Consider the following 12,774-nt stretch of genomic DNA (forward strand, 5'->3'; position numbering starts at 1 on the left):
GTAGTGATCAATAGCATGTCATTCTATAGTGGACACTAGGTGGAGCTGTGTAGAGCTGTATATAGCTGTATGTTTAAGACTACATTACCCATGAGGCACTAGGCTACCCAGAAGGCAACAGTCAAGATGGCAGCCTGCACACAGGAGCACACATGGAAGCCTCTACAGATACTGTACCTAGAGAACGTGTACTGAATAAATAATTAGCTAGAAACTAGCTGTGTTCATAATAAGAATGTCTAGTTATTAATGAACATAACACTGTTGCAGTCGATTGATATCATCATCACCATTTTCCACACCGCAAAGTTTGGTGTCATTGAGTATTCTAGCCTTGCCCTGCACCTCTAAGTATATATCATCTTCTTTGTCTCTAATAGGCCCCACCCTGCCTCTTACTACCCGCTACTGTTTACATGCCAGTAGAAGATTTTTGGGTTCCCTTTTATGTTAACTGCCATTCTACTCTCATATTTTCTCTTTGCCAATCTTATTTTCATCTTCACATCCCCTCTCAACTTATTGTATTTGGTCTGGTTCTCCCTTGAAGAATTCACCTGACATGCATCATACACCCTCTTTTTTTGTTTCATCATCTTCTCTATCTCCCTGATCATCCAAGGAGCCCTTGCTTTGGTTCCCTTACCCTTCCCTCTTGTTGGAATGTACCTAGCCTGTACTTGGAACATCTCCTCCTTAAAGATCACCCATTGTTCCATTACAGTTTTTCCTGTCAGTCTTTGGTTCCATTTTACCTTGGCTAGATCCTTTCGCATCCCATTGAAGTTAGCCCTATTCCAGTATAGAAGTTCCACTCTAGATTGTTCCTTGCTCCTCTCCATTGCTAATCTAAATCTTATGATATGATGGTGTGGAGATGCCGGTGTTGGACTGGGGTGGACAAATGTAAGAAGTCACACAACACCAGGTTATAGTCCAACAGCTTTATTTGAAATCACAAGCTTTCGGAGCGCTGCTCCTTCATCAGGTGAAGTGGAGAAATGCATAAAGACACAGCTTATATAGTCAGAGAATAATGTCAGATGTTTACAGGTAATCTAACTGCCATTTATCACACCTCGGCAGAGAGGTAATCACAGCAATCAAAGGTGTGAATGGTGTCCAAACAGGTCAGTCGGGAAAACATTACATCAATGAACAATGAGGTGGGGTCATAAGGGGTCAAATGTTGCAGACGCTGGGGTCTGTATGAAAAACAAAAAAACAGACAAAAACATTTTTTTTGCTGGAAATCACAGCAGGTCCGGCCGCATCTGTGTAGAGAGAACAAGCCAACGATGACTCAAGTCTGGATGACCCTACGTCGGGTGGGGTTACATGTAGCATGACATGAACCCAAGATCCTGGTTGAGGCTGTCCTCATGGGTGCGGAACTTGGCTATCAGTTTCTGCTTGATGATTTTGCGTTGTCGTGTGTCTCGAAGGCCGCCTTGGAGAATGCTTACCCGAAGATCGGAGGCTGAATGTCCTTGACTGCTGAAGTGTTCCCCGACTGGGAGGGAACGCTCCTGCCTGGCAATTGTTGCGCAGTGTCCGTTCATCTGTTGCCGCAGTGTCTGCATGGTCTTGCCAATGTACCATGCTCCAGGGCATCCTTTCCTGCAACGTATGAGGTAGACAACGTTGGCCGAGTCACATGGGTATGTACCATGTACCTGGTGGGTGGTGTCCTCACGTTTGATGATGGTATCTGTGTTGATGATCTGGCATGTCTTGCAGAGGTTGCTGTGGCAGGGTTGTGTGGTGTCGTGGTCGCTGTTCTCCTGAAAGCTGGGTAATTTGCTGTGAACGATGGTCTGTTTGAAGTTAGGCAGCTGTTTGAAGGCGAGTAGTGGAGGCGTGGGGATGGCCTTAGTGAGGTGCTCGTCGTCATCGATGACATGTTGAAGGCTGCGAAGAACATGGCGTAGTTTCTCCACTCCGGCGAAGTACTGGACGATGAATGGTACTCTGTTGGTTGTGTCCCGTGTTTGTCTTCTGAGGAGGTCTATGCGATTTTTCGCTGTGGCCCGTCGGAACTGTCAATCGACGAGTCAAGTGTCATATCTCGTTCTTACGAGGGCATCTTTCAGCGTCTGTAGGTGGCCATCGCATTCCTTCTCGTCTGAGCAGATCCTGTGTATTCGCAGGGCTTGTCCATAAGGGATGGCTTCTTTAACGTAGTTAGGGTGGAAGCTGGAGAAGTGGAGCATCGTGAGGTTGTCCGTGGGCTTGCGGTAGAGTGAAGTGCTGAGGTGCCCGTCTTTGATGGAGATTCATGTGTCCAAGAATGAAACCAATTCTGAGGAGTAGTCCATGGTGAGTTTGATGATGGGATGGAACTTATTGATGTTATCGTGTAGTCTTTGCAGTGATTCTTCGCCGTGGGTCCATAGGAAGAAAATGTCATCGATGTATCTGGTGTATAGCATTGGTTGGAGATCCTGTGCAGCGAAGAAGTCTTGCTCGAACTTGTGCATGAAGATGTTGGCGTATTGGGGTGCGAATTTGGTCCCCATGGCTGTTCTGTGTGTTTGGGTAAAGAACTGGTTGTCGAAGGTGAAGACATTGTAGTCAAGGATGAAGCGGATGAGTTGTAGGATGGCGTCTGGAGATTGGCTGTTGTTGGTGTTGAGTACTGAGGCTGTCGCAGCGATGCCGTCATCATGGGAGATACTGGTGTAGAGTGCCGAGACGTCCATCGTGGCGAGGAGTGTTCCTGGTTCAACTGGTCCGTGGGTGCTGAGTTTCTGTAAGAAGTCTGTAGTGTCGCAACAGAAGCTGGGGGTTCCCTGTACGATGGGTTTCAGGATGCCCTCGACATATCCAGAGAGGTTCTCACACAGGGTTCTGTTGCCTGATACAATAGGACGTCCGGGTGTGTGGCTTTGTGTATCTTTGGGAGGCAGTAGAAGTCTCCCATGCAGGGAGTACGTGGGATGAGAGCGTGTAGGATGCTTTGAAGGTCTGGATCGAAGGTCTTGATCAGTCTGTTGAGTTGGCGGGTGTGTTCTTTGGTCGGATCTGTGGGTAACTGTCTGTAGTGTTCCTGGTTGTCCAGTTGTCGGTATGCTTCTTTGCAATAGTCCGTTCTGTTCTATTTGACGATGGCTCCTCCTTTGTCTGCTGGTTTGATGATGATGTTGCGGTTGGTCTTGAGAGCGTGGATGGCATTGCGTTGTGCTCGGGTGACATTCTGGACTGTCTTGTGAGTGCGGCTGATGAATCTGGCATTGATGCATCTCCTGACAGCTTGAGCATACATGTCAAGCGACCCTCCGGAGGGGTCCAATTTGACTCTTTCTTCTTCGGTTGCTGCACTGCAGATCCCTCTGTCTGCTGTTCCGGATCATTGATTGTCTCATTGGATTCACTGCTGACATCTTGGGATTTGTGGAAGAATTCCCGGAGCCTCATTCTCCTGATGAATTCCTCTGTGTCAGCCGCGAGACCGATGGGGTCCATTTTGGTGGTGGGGCAGAAATTGAGCCCTCGGCTGAGAACTTCAATTTCGTCTGGTTGAAGGGTGTGGTCGGACAGGTTGACGATGGACTTCCCTGTGGTTTAAACCATGGTACTGGGGGAGGCTTGGTTGCTGCTGCTGGTGATGCTGAGTTTCTCAAGCTTCCTGTTCTTGGTGTGCATGTAGGCAGTGTAGTTCCGTTGCCTCATCTGTTTGGCGGTGTCTCATAGCTGGTCTGCTGTGTCCTGAGCACAGGCTGAGAACATGGACTCCATCTCGGTTTTGAGGTTGCGGCATCTGCTGTAGAGCTGGTGTACGAGATGGTTGAGGAGTGTGCGAGAGGTACGACGGCAGAGTCTCTCAGCGTAGTCTGTGTTGTAGGTCGACTTGAGTGGGTTTGTGATCTGTAGTCCTTTTGGGATCTTGTCTGCTTTCTTGCATCTCTGTAGAAACTTGATGTCTGTGTCGGTATGCATGATCTTCTTGGAGATCCTCTCCACTTTGAGCCGGCAGTTTGTGGTGTCGATAGTAGCCATGGTGTGGAGATGCCGGTGTTGGACTGGGGTGGACAAATGTAAGAAGTCACACAACACCAGGTTATAGTTCAACAGCTTTATTTGAAATCACAAGCTTTCGGAGCTCTGCTCCTTCATCAGGTGAAGTGGAGAAATGCATAATGACACAGCTTATATAGTCAGAGAATAATGTCAGATGTTTACAGGTAATCTTTCTAACTGCCATTTATCACACCTCGGCAGAGAGATAATCACAGCAATCAAAGGTGTGAATGGTGGATAGATGCGGCCGGACCTGCTGTGATTTCCAGCAAAAAAATGTTTTTTGTCTGTTTTTTTGTTTTTCATACAGACCCCAGCATCTGCAACATTTGACCCCTTGTGACCCCACCTCATTGTTCTTTGATGTAATGTTTTCCTGACTGACCTGTTGGGACACCATTCACACCTTTGATTGCTGTGATTATCTCTCTGCCGAGGTGTGATAAATGGCAGTTAGAAAGATTACCTGTAAACATCTGACATTATTCTCTGATTATATAAGCTGTGTCTTTATGCATTTCTCCACTTCACCTGACGAAGGAGCAGCGCTCTGAAAGCTTGTGATTTCAAATAAAGTTGTTGGACTATAACCTGGTGTTGTGTGACTTCTTACATTTATGATACGATGGTCACTTGTACCCAAGTGTTCTCCCAGAGACACTTGGTCGACCTGGCCACCTCACTCCCCAGCACCAGATCCAGGAATGGCTCCTTCCTAGTTGGGTCAAGAACATATTGGTCAAGGAAATTATCTTGAACACATTTCAGAAATTCCTCCCCCTCCTTTCCCTTTACCCTAGCATTATCCCAATCGATATTTGGGTAATTAAAGTCCCCCAATATCACCACACTATAGCTCTAGCATATCTCTGCGATTTCCCTGCAGATTAGCTCCTCTACCTCCCTCTCACTATTTGGAGGCCTATAGAATACCCCCAATAGTGTGATCAGACCCTTTTTGCTCCTCAACTCTAACCAAATGGATTCTGTCTTTGTTCCCTTTCCAACACTACAATGTCTTCCTGAATCAGCACTGCCACCCCACCTCCCTTTCTTCCTTCCTTATCTTTTCTGAACACCCTGTACCCTTGAATATTAAGTGCCCAGTCCTCACCGTTTTCAAGCCACATTTCTGTTATTGCCAAAACATCATATTGCCACACAGCTAATTGTGCTTGTAGCTCACCAACCTTATTCACCGCACTTTGTGCATTTACGTACATGCATTCTAAACCCAGTTTGGAATTTTTCATAGTCTTTCTTAATCTGCTCCTATCTAATATAGTACTGCTTCTGCCTCTGGTACTATCTGTCAGTTGTGGGGAAATTACTGGAATCTATCAGAGACAAAATGATTGAGCACTTGAACAAGTATGAGCTGATTAAAGGAAGTCAACGTGGATTTGTGATGGGTAGGTCATGTCTGACTAACCTGGATGAATTTTTGAGGTCTCTAATAAGGTAGACATGGAGGTGTCTATGGATGTTGTCTATAGATTTGTAGAAGGCATTTAATAAGGTTCAGCACAAGAGATGATTAGCAAAATTAAAAGCATAAAAATTGAAAATCACCTTGTGACAAGGGTTGGGAATTGGTTGGGAGGTAGGAGACAGAGACTGGGATAAAGGGAATGTACTCTGATTGGCAGGATGTGTTATGGGTTGTCCCTGGGGATCTGTACTGGAGCCTCAGCTTTTCACCATATACACCATTGACTGGGATGAACAGAGAAGATAGGAGCAGGAGTAGGCCATTTGGCCCCTCGAGCCTGCTCCGCCATTCAATGAGATCATGGCTGATCATCCAAATTCAGTACCTGGTCCCTGCTTTCTCCCCATACCCCTTGATCCCTTTAACAATGAGAAATATATCCAACTCCATCTTGAATATATTTAATGAATTGGCTTCTACTGCCTTCTGTGGTAGAGAATTCCACAGATTCACCACTCTCTGGGTGAAGAAATTCCTCCTCACCTCTGTCCTAAATGGCCTACCCCTTATCCTTAGACTGTGACCCCTGGTTCTGGACTCCCCAACCATCGGGAACATTCTTCCTGTATCTAGTCTGTCCAGTCCTGTCAGAATTTTATAAGTTTCAATTAGATCCCCTCTCATTCTTCTAAACTCCAGCGAGTACAAGCCCAATCGTCCCAATCTCTCCTCATACGTCATTCCTGCCATCCCAGGTATCAGCCTGGTGAATCTTTGCTGAACTCCTTCCATGGCAAGAACATCCTTCCTCAGATAAGGCGACCAAAACTGCACACAATACTCAAGATGTGGTCTCACCAAGGCCCTGTACAACTGCAGCAAGACATCCTTGTTCCTGTACTCGAACCCTCTTGCTACGAAGGCCAACATACCATTTGCCTTCTTAACCGCCTGCTGCACCTGCATGCTTACCTTCAGCGAGAGGAGAAGAGAGATGGAGGAAGAGAGAGTTTTATATTCAAGTTTCCAGATGATGTTAAATTAGGAGGCACAGTAACATAGAAACATAGAAGGTAGGAGCAGGAGTAGGCCATTCGGCCCTTCGAGCCTGCTCCGCCATTCAACGAGATCATGGCTGATCATCCAAACCCTAGCACCCGGTCCCTACACCGACAGCCATCCCACCCAAGCCCTATCCCCGTAAACCCATAACCCCATGTATTTAATCCCCCCTAACACTAAGGGTCAATTTTTTTTTCATGGCCAATCAACCTAACCCGCACATCTTTGGACTGTGGGAGGAAACCGGAGCACCCGGAGGAAACGCACGCAAACAGAGGGAGAATGTGCAAACTCCACACAGACAGTCACCCGAGGCCGGATTTGAACTTGGGTCCCTGGCGCTGTGAGGCAACAGTGCTAACCACTATGCCACCATGTAGATGGAAGCAGGAAGTTACAAAGGGACAGAGACAGATTAAGTGAGTGGGCAACACTGTGGCAGATGGAGCTCAATGTGGGGAAATGTGAGGTCGTCCACTTGGGATGCAAGAAAGATAAATCTGAGTGTGAGAGACTGGGAACTGTGGAGGAGCAGAGGGATTTGGGTGTTGATGTACACAAATCACTTAAAGCCAGTGCACAGATACAGAAAGTAATGACAATGGTAATGGAATGTTGTCCTTTATCTCGAGGGGCTGGAATACAAAGGGGGGTAAATGATGCTTCAGTTGTACAGAGCCTGGGTCAGAGCCCATCTGGAGAAGTGTGTTCAGTACTGGGCACTGATCCTCAGGAAGGATAGACTGGCCTTGGAGGGGGTGCAGTGCAGATTCACCAGACTGATATTGGGGCTTGAAGGCTTCAATTATGAGGTCAGGTTGTATAAACTTGGTTTCGAACATTGAGGGGTAATCTGATCAGGGTATTTACAATGCGAAAGGGATTCCCTAATGTCCAAATAGAAACTATTTTCTCTGGTAGGCGAGTCCAGAACATGAGGGCATCACCTTCAAATTAAGGCTAGGCCTCCAAGGAGTGAAATCAGGAAGCACTTTTTCACAAAAGGGTAGTGGAAATCTGCCCAGGGTGATTGAAGTGGACCCTGTGATATAATAGAATCTTCTGCCCTGTCAGACTTGGACATCTTGTAGATCCATCTTTTAAAAATTACATAGAATACACAGCACAGAAACAGGCCCTTCGGCCCAACCAGTCCATGCCGGCGTTTATGCTCCACTCGAGCCTCCTCCCGTCTTTCCTCATCTAAATCTATCAGCATAACCCTCTATTCCCTTCTCCCTCATATGCTTATCTAGCCTCTCCTTAAATGCATCTACACTATTCGACTCAATGGGATTCTTCTATTTTTCCTACCACCGATGTTAAGCTGACTGGTCTATTGTTCCTTGGATATATTCTATCTCCCTTCTTAAATATAGGTATTATGTTAGCTATCCGCCAGTCCTCTGGCACTACACCTTTACATAAAGAATTATTAAATATGTGTAACAGTGTCTCTGCTATCTCTTTCGATTCTTTTAAGATGCGCGGAGGAAAGCCAGGGGATTTATCTTCTTTGAGTTTGATTAGTTTACTTCATAGTTGCCTTTTTATTTTAAATACGGTTATATCATTTCTAATCACAGCTTTCGATGTCATGCCCACCTGCTCTGTCTCCATGGTAAATACTGAAGCAAAGTAATTAATATTTCTGCCATTTTGCCTGTGAGATTATCCTGTCCATCCCTTAGTGGCCTTATTTCCATCCCAACTTTCCTTTTTTTTATTTATGTGTCTGTCGAATATTTTACTATTTTGTTTTAAATTCCTTGATAATTTAATTTCATAGTTCCTCTTTGCCTTCCTAATTGTTTTTTTGACTTCTCTCCTAATCTCTTTGTATTCTCTCTCATCATGCTCATCCCTGCTGTCCATGTACTTAGCGTATGCCTCTTTCCATACCCTCAATTTGTCCCTCGTGTCTTTATTCATTCATGGTGACCCATTACTGTTTAGTCTGTTCTTTTTTTAGCGGAATATATTATTCCTGGACTCTGTTGAACACCGTTTTAAATGTTTCCCATTGCTGTTCTACATCAGTGTTTGCCATTATTGTTGTCCATTTGATTTTCCCAACTTCTATTCTCAGCTCCTCAAAATCGGCTTTTCTCTAATCTATATTACCCTGGTCTTTGTCATGGTTGTGTCATTATCATTTATTATCTTAAAGCGTATTATATTATGGTCACTATTGCCTCGATGTTCCCCTACTTTTACTTCTCTTATCTGCTCTGGTTCATTCCCCATTACTAGATCAAGTAGCAAATCCTCCCTTGTTGGGCTTCTTACACACTGGGTTAGAAAGGAGTCCTGTACACATTGTACGAACTCCATTCACTTATCCCCTTTACCTATCTCTTCTGGCCAATTAAGTTTGGGACAGTTCAAATCCCCCTAGATTATTATTCTAGGGCTAGAAATTCAGTTGGTAGTGCCACCGATTAGCGCCTAAAGAGGCCGAGAAGTGGGGCGCTACCCAATTTCCAGGCGGGCGCAGGGTGCCTAGTGCCTCGCCCCATATTGAGCATGCATTTAGCGCCGGCGCTAAATCTTAGCGCCCGCTCATGGGCGCAGGCAGATTATGATGTCATTTGAGTGTGCAACGCATTTTGGGCGCCACGGATCGGAAATTCAGTGGCGCCCCCCTCCGTAGCGCCAGGCGCTAATAGTGACAGCTTACCTGGAACCTTACCAAGTCGCTCTCGGGCTGGAGGAGCGTTATTTAAAGGGGACTGGTGTGGTTTAAAAGTGGCAGCCATTTTTGGAGCACAACTTCCTCGAGAGCTACAAAGAGTTGCTGAGCTGCACACTGAGAGCCATTTGACCACTTGTTGTGTCCGTGTGTTGATAGAGACACTGAAGACAGGAGTTGGTTTCACAGGTGTTTACTAAACAAAGTCTGGAGGGGAACTAACTGCTACAACACAACATACAGGCTTATATAGCCTGAGTGGCCATTACCGGCATTACAGTACACATGGGGCTTTTAAAGGCACATACACTACAATTCCTCCCTTTTTAGCCAACCAGTACATAATATTTTAAGTAATCATTAATTACATGTTACAAGAACAATAATCTACACATTGCTGCAGTTAATTAATTATAAGTCAATCTCTCTGGAGGCTTCCTGAGTCGGTCCGGATAACGCCTCGGTGGTGTAGTAGTTTCTGGTGGTGTAGTAGGTTCTTTTGGCAAGGCTGATTCGGCTTGAATGCCAGTGTCGGGTTCATCGGGTTCCAGTATCACCGGATCGGAGGTAGATATGGGTATCTCTACTTCATCGTTAGGCGTATAGAGTTGTGGTGTAGGTTGACCCTTTTCAGATGACTCTATGATTTGGTCAGCATGGCGCCTTATTATGCTTTCTCCGATGTCTACGGTATACATCAGCGGTCCTAGTCGTGTGCAGATAGTTCCAGGCTGCCATTTCTCGGTACGGTAGTCCCGGGCCAAAACTTGTTGACCTATCTGGAAGGTTCTAGTTGGCCTTTCATTCATGCCTTGAAATTGCCGGTTCTCCACGTCCCTTCTGATGTTTGGCTTGATCAAATCCAGCCGGCATCTTAGGCTTCTATTGAAGAACATCATGGCGGGAGTTTGGTTTGTAACCATATGTGTTGCATTCCTGTATGCGAACAAGAAGTTATCCACCTTGTGCTGAAGTTTTATGTCTTCATTACCCACGGCCTTTATGGCCTTCTTGAAGGTCTGGACAAACCTTTCAGCCAATCCATTGGTGGCGGGATGGTATGGGGCGGACGTGTAGTGCTTAACCCCATTGTTTTTTAAGAACTTCCTGAATTCTTCGGACACAAATTGCGGTCCATTATCAGAACAGATCTGTTCTGGCAGCCCATTCCTGGCAAATATGGTCCTTAATACTGTGATGGTTTTTTCCGTGGTGGTGGAGGACATCTTTATTACCTCCGGCCACTTGGAGTGTGCATCAACCGCGATTAAGAACATTGAGTCCATAAATGGACCAGCAACGTCGATGTGTACCCTTTGCCAGGGAGATGAGGGCCACTCCCATGGATGTAGAGGGGCTTGGGGTGGAGCGTTTTGGACCTTCTGGCATCCTAGGCAGCTCTTGGTCATTTCTTCGATGTCTCCATCGATACCTGGCCACCATACAAACACCCTGGCTAGGTTCTTCATTTTCACTCCACCCAGATGCCCCTCGTGAAGCTCCTTTAGAACTTTATCCTGGAGTTTGGGTGGAATCACCACTCTGGATCCACACATCAAGGTTCCTCGGCACACTGACAGCTGTTCTCTTCTTTGCGAGAATGCTGGCAACAGTGGTTCGCCATGTGCTGGCCATTCCTTCACTGTTAAATCGTAGACTCGTGAGAGAGTCGGGTCATTTCTAGTTTCCCTTTCAATGGCAGAATTTGTTACTGGTAGACATTCGACTATGGTAGAGTGGAAAATCTCCACTGGGTCTACGGTAGGTGCTTCTTCTACTGTTGGCAACGGTAGGCGCGATAACCCATCAGCATTCCCATGCTGTTTTGATCCTTTGTATTCTATGTTGTATTGGTGTGCCCCTAGAAAAAGGGACTACCTCTGCAGCCTTTGCGCTGTCATAATGGCAACACCCTTTTTAGGGTTGAATATGGAGATGAGGGGTTGATGGTCAGTCAACAAGGTAAATTTTTGTCCGTGTAGGTAATGGTTGAATTTCTTCACTCCCCATACTAGGCTGAGTGCTTCCCTGTCAATTTGGGCATAGTTACGCTCAGCTGAGTTCAATGAGCGTGACGCAAAAGCTATCGGCCGTTCCGAGCCATCAGGGAATTTATGCGATAATACTGCTCCTATGCCGTAAGGGGATGCATCGCACGCCAGTCTGATTGGCAGTGATGGGTTGTAATGAGCCAAAACTTCTTTGGACGTGATTAAGTCTTAGCATTTATGGAAGGCACGTTTACAGTCTTCGCTCCATTTCCAAATTACTCCTGTTTGTAGCAGTTCATTAAGAGGGTGTAGAAGAGTTGATAAGTTCGGTAAAAATTTATGATAGTAATTTATTAATCCCAGGAACGACCTTAATTGTGAAACATTTTCAGGTGCTGGGGCTTTTATGACCGCTTCAATTTTTTCAGGTGACTTATGCAACCCTTCCTTATTAATTATGTGGCCACAATATGATATTTGATTCTGGAAAAATTCGCACTTGGGGCGATTTGCTCGTAGGCCCCGTTCTCTCAGCCTAGTGAGCACCTGCTCCAAATTGGCAAGGTGCTCGTTGTCATTTTCTCCTGTTACAAGGATGTCATCTAGGTAGCATTGAGTCCCCGGAATCCCTTGGAGGACTTGCTCCATAGCTCTTTGCCAGATAGCTGGAGCAGATGCTATTCCGAAAACCAGTCGATTGTACTGGTACAGGCCTTTGTGTGTAGTTATCGTGAGATACTTTTTAGAGGCCTCTTCAACCTCCATCTGTAGATATGCCTGTGCCAAGTCAATTTTGGTGAAACGTTTCCCTCCGGATAGTGAGGCGAAAATATCTTTTATCCTCGGAAGAGGATACTGTACCGTGTGAAGGACCGGGTTTACAGTCACCTTGAAGTCTCCACAGATGCAAATTTTTCTCTGTTCTTCAGATTTATCATTATTCAACATTTTTTTCATGACTGGGACGATGGGTGTTGCCCACTCGCTCCAATCTATTTTGGATAATATGCCTGCCTTTTCCAAATTCTCCAGCTCTGCCTCGACTGCTGGACGAATTGTGTATGGCACCGGTCTTGCCTTAAAAAACTTGGGAATTGCTGCATCTTCCACTTTTATTGAGGCGGTGATGCCTTTCAAGGTTCCTAGTTTCTCTTGAAACACTTCCTTGGCGTTGGCCAAGATGTCTTTTAATCATTCAGGTATGACGTCATCATCATTTTTTTCCTGTATGGAGTGCCAGTCTAAACGTATTTTCCTGATCCATTCACGTCCCAACAGCAGTGGACCACCACCTTGTAGAACGTATAAATACAACTTCTGTATTTCCTTGCCGTTGTATACAACAGGCACCCTTATTTTTCCTTTGGGGTATACTTTCTGTTTTCAAGATAATGGATGTGCCTTTTAAAGGTATATGCGGAAATAGCCACTCGTAATCCCGTCGATTTATGACGGTCAGAGCTGATCCTGTATCTAGCTCTATTTTAACTGGGGACCCTGTTATTGTGAGGGTAACCCAAATGGTCTGGTAATCTTCTTTGGCAATTACATTATGTAATTTGAGAGATCTTAGTCTC

This window comes from Somniosus microcephalus, chromosome 4, assembly GCF_052327205.1.
Source record: "Somniosus microcephalus isolate GS21.2 chromosome 4, FLI_Smic_1.0, whole genome shotgun sequence".
NCBI lineage: Eukaryota > Metazoa > Chordata > Chondrichthyes > Squaliformes > Somniosidae > Somniosus > Somniosus microcephalus.